Source organism: Cibotium barometz, chromosome 3 (assembly GCF_041138505.1).
Source record: "Cibotium barometz isolate CiBa-2024 chromosome 3, ASM4113850v1, whole genome shotgun sequence".
NCBI lineage: Eukaryota > Viridiplantae > Streptophyta > Polypodiopsida > Cyatheales > Cibotiaceae > Cibotium > Cibotium barometz.
Window position 1 is genome coordinate 44,750,396 of NC_141048.1, and position 5,406 is coordinate 44,755,801.

Here is a 5,406-nt window from a genome sequence, read left to right on the forward strand (position 1 = left end):
GTCCATGGACATTAGCTATTGTGCTATATTTCAAGGGTTGGTTTATGTTTCAAAAGTAACAAAAAAGAATTAAATTAAATTATATGTATAACGGATTTGAAACTCGCACGCAGTGGGGTTGCTACATGGGTTTCCTGTTTCTTTAAGAAGCCTTTGTTGCTTCCCCCTCCCTCTCTGTACCTATCTCTCTTTGCCCATCTCGGATTTGAAACTCTCATGTAGTGGGGTTTCTACATGGGTTTCCTCTTTCTTCAGAGCCTTTGTTGCTTCCCCCTTCCTCTCTGTACCTATCGCTCTTGGTTTTGTGGATGATGCTTTGCCCTGTCTCAAAATGGCATTTTGTCTAGCCCTATAAAGGGGATTTATCTGGATTATTATGGATTTATTAGATTTTTTCCATCTTTTTGTGTCTTGTTACTAGCTGACTACTCTTTCACTGGTCGGCCAGCAATGCCCTTGACTATATATAGTATTTGCCTCACCATTCAGCACTTGTACCACAACATAGAACATATCAGGTACCATCTACTAGCTATTGCTACTACCAGGCCCTGCACCACATATTCTTTATCATCATCGTTTGTCAGCTCTAGTACTTTAGCGTTTTACATCAGGCCACACCTTGGGACAACAACCCACTTTGCTATAGCACAATACTTTAGCATTTTGCATCTAGCTACACTTTGGGATGACAACCCTCTCTGCCACATAGATCACATCAGCGTTTTCTATCAGTTCATGGGATAGTAGCCTTGTTTGCTATAGTAGAGCATACCAATGTTTTACCTTAGCTCATATCACAACAGTCCACTCTCTGCTACACTTCAGCACATAAGCATTTATCTTCAGTTCACTCTCTACTAGGACATCACCCCACTCTCTGCTACATCACACCACATTAGGATGACAGCCCACTATTTGCTCACCATCTAACACCATTTGGGATTGCAACCCTCTCTGCTCCTCACCTCACCACCCTTTTCACCAAAGATTGCACCACTGGGGCGGCAACTCTCTCTGCTCTTCATCACCATTCAGGTACCGTAGCACCCTTGTCACCAGAGTCTGCACCATCATCATCGACATCATCATCACTTTAGCTTTCACTGCTCACTACCACCTCGGAGTGCCTCTGAATCCACCAATATGAGACTTCGACACCTTGGAGTGCCTCTGCATCCACCAATGTGAGACTTCGACACCTCGGAGTGCCTCTGCATCCACCAATGTGAGACTTCGACACCAACCACCTCACGGAGTTTCTTTTCCTCACAACATCGATGCAAGCCTTTGTCACCGACCGTGCTTCAGCTCCAACATCATCTTTGCTTCTGCATTGGTCTTCTACTCAGAGTCACATGTTGTACATATGTTCACTCACCATTATATATAGACTCACTCACCCATTTCATGCTATGTTGTTTTGCTCTAATCTCTCATACATCTGGTCCTTTCATCCTTTTGCCCTCACATGGTATCAAAGCTATTGTGAGCAAAGGGATTGAAGACCTCGAGAGCACACATCATGGATCATCTATCCACACTCTCGGAGGACCAATTTTTCTCACTAGAAGTTGATTCTCCAAACTTTGATATGGACCACACAAGGAATGGGACTTCTTACTCAGAGAAGAGCTCCGTTCAAGATCTCACATTGGTGGGGGACGATCATCCCATCTACATCATCTCATCTTCACCACATTTGCCATCATGATTGCCTTGTCTGACTTTATCAGGACACTTTGCTTCTAGAGAGGGATACATTCCTTCTACCAATGTGTCAGTGTGGGACCCTCGCATCCTTCATTTTCTCACATGGTCCCCTTTTTGGCCTGAGAGCGGGTGTCTAAAAATGGCATTTTGTCTAGCCCTAAAAGGGGATTTATCTGGATTATTTTGGATTTATTAGATTTTTTCCATCTTTTTGTGTCTTGCTCTACTAGCCGACTGCCCTTTCACTGGCCGACCAGTAGCCCCCTTGACTATATATAGCATTTTGCATCACCATTCAGCACTTGTACCACATCATAGATCATATCATGTATCATCTGTTGCTGCTGTGTCTGCTGCTGCTGCTACTCTCGGGCCCTACACTAGATCATATCATGTATCATCTGTTGCTGCTGTGTCTGCTCTGCTGCTATTGCTACCCTCGGGCCCTACACTAGATTTGATTTATCATCATCACCTGTTGTCACCTCCAATACTTCAGTGTTTTACATTAGGCCACACTTTGGGACAGTAGCCCACTCTGCTATATAACACAGTACTTTAGTGTTTTACATCTGACTATACTTTGAGATGGCATCCCTCTACCACATAGATCACATCAGCATTTCATATCAGTTCATGGGACAATAGCCCTCTCTGCTACAGTAGATCATACTAGCATTTTACCTCACCTCATGGGACAATAGCCCACTCTCTGCTACACTTCAGCACATCAACGTTTATCTTCACAGTTCACTCTTTGGGACAACAACCCACTTTCTACTACATCACACTATCGGGATGATAGCCCACTCTCTGCTCACCATCTCACATCACTCGAGATGGCAACCCTCTCTGCTCCTCACCTTGCTCAGGTATTGTAGCGCCCTTGTCACTAGAGCTTGCACCACTTCTACCACTCGGGACATCAGCCCTCTCTGCTCCTCACCACCCCTCAGGTATTGTAGCACCCTTGTCACTAGAGCTTGCACCACTTGGGACGATAGCCCTTTTTTCTCTTCATCACCATTAAGGTACCGCACAACAAGTACAAGTAGGTACAACAAGTATAAGGGCCGGTGTACAACAAGAACAATGGCTAGTACTCTGAGGGCAAAAGGACAAAAGGACTAGATGTACAAGAGATCAGAGCAAAACACCATAGCATGAAATAGGTGATTCAGTCTATATATAATAGTGAGTGAACATATGTATAAGAGCCCTGTGATGTGAGGTGACTCTGAGTAGAAGAAGACAAGTGCAGAAGTAAAGATGATGTCAGAGCTGAGGTGACTCTGAGTAGAAGAAGACAAGTGCAGAGAAGTAAAGACGATGTCATAGCTGAAGCACGGTTCGGTGACGAAGGCTTGTGTCGATGTGAGGCAAAGGCATTCCAAGGTGGTTGTGTGGGCAGCGGAAGCTGAAGTGATGCTGATGTCTATTATGGTGCAGACTCCAGTGACATCCCAAGGGGTGGAAGTGGTGCAAGCTCTGGTGATAAGGATGCTGCAATACTTAAGTGCTGGAAGATAAAAGATGATAACTGTAGAGAGTGGGCTACTATCCCAAGTGGTGTACTGATGATAAAACGTTGAGGTGTTGTACTGTGTAGTAGAGAGTGTATTGCTATCCCATGAACTAAAGATAAAAATGCTGATGTGATTTGTGTAGCAGAGAGGACTTCTGTCCCATAAACTAAGGATAAAAATGCTGATATGTAGCAGAGAGTGGACTGCTGTCCTAAGGTAGGGTGCTGAAGGAAAACACTGTAGATATGATGTCAACGAAGAAGATGTGTTGATGTAGGGCAAGCGCTGGCAACAACAGTAGATAGATGATGTGGTACACAGATATGTCTATGAAGTGGTACAAAAGACTGACTGAAGAGGAAATGCTATATATAGTCAAGGGGGCTACTGGTCCGCTAGTGAAAGGGCAGTCGGCCCCACAGCAAGCAAGACACAAAAAAGATGGATAAAATCTAATAAATCTGGATAAAAAACAAAGTAGTTTCAACTATAAAAACACAGGCATATCATTCATACCAGGTAGCTCTCCATCGTTTTGGTGGTCTTCAGCCCAAGACCCTAGGAAGGTGTGGAGCTCAACATTCAACATTCAGGAGTACAGCAGTTTAGCATTCATCATAAGTCAGCATTTAGTCAAAGTCAACAACATCATCATCATAGATCTTATTAGATCTTAGTTGTAACCATCTCATATAATATAGCTACATTACATTTGCATTTAAACCATTCTCTATCTCTTAAGTATATTTCTAAGTGCAGTTTAGTTAAGACTAAGTTTGTTTTACTACGATCAATGCCTTGCATGTCACAAATGATTTGTGTATTTGGTTTGCAACTGGATGCCAAACTTCTATAGTGCATGTAGGTTTGCATGTAGAAAAGGGGGCCAGCCCCATAGGGCTACCTAGAGCAAAGCCTAAGGCTCTTCTAGTGGGCATGGGGCAACTTAGAGCTACCCCAAGAGGCCAAGAAGGCCCCAAGATGTGCCCAACCACTAGCCCTTGCATGCGCTGGGCGGGCTGTCGGCCAGCCCTATGGCTAGGCAGTCGATAGGGCCAGGGCCTTGCCCAACTAGTTGGCTGAGTGTGGGAAAATCCAGCACTATTTGTGCATGGATGCTCAATAACCTGGACATCCTCTCTCTCTCTCTCTCTCTCTCTCTCTCTCTCTCTCTGTGTGTCTATTTTTCTACACATCTACTTTAGTCTTTCAAACAAGGTTGCATATTATTACCATCGTGAATTATCTCTCCAGTGCTGCCTGAGTAGAATCATACACTCCTGTAGATCACCTTTGTGGCTCCAACCGACCCTGAACTCTCACTCAAGATATGCGAGGAAAAACTTCTTGTTGACCTTGTCCTGGTCCCTGCATTTAAATGAAAACTCTATGTTTATCAATAAGTTAAATTACAATTTACAGCCATCTCATATTATAATCAAAGATCTCTTATCCCCATAGCTTGTGGACCTCAGGCATATAGAGGTCCATGAGGTCTCAAAGCTGATCAAGGAAAACCTTGCCTCCGTCTCGGTCCACTATGTGTCCCCGCTCATCGATGGAGCACTCTACACCCATTTCTCTATACAGGATTGTGGCACCAATGACGCTTCGCTCGTCACTCCTATAAGGAAATTAAAACAAATAGTTATTAGATGTTGAAATTAAAACAAATAGATATTAGACGTTGAAATTAAAACAAATAGATATTAGACGTTGAAATAACTAGAATAACATACAAAACATACTTCATATCTGCATCGACGATGCCTCTATATGGAGGCTCCTGGGTGACATAACCAGGCCCCTGTATACCTCTCCTCTGTGTCCTAAACAATTGACCAAATATAAGTATTATATCCATTTTTAAACAAATGATAGCTCAAAAGAGACAAATTCTAGAAATTATACATACTCATTTGGTTGCGTGGCACCACGTTCTGCTCCAATCTTGATCCTCTGATGCCACGTCTAGCTCTAGATCATGATTCTCCATAGCTAGCTCTAGCTCCTGACCTTGACCCTCCTGCTCTGGATCCTTCTCCTCTTCTGGCAGGTCTAGAGGTGCCCTTGCTAGGGACTACGAGCCGCAGGGAGCAAGAGAGTAAAGTGAGAACAGCCTCCAACTTGTCATCGCTCAACACAGAATACTCTCCCATGTCCTCCT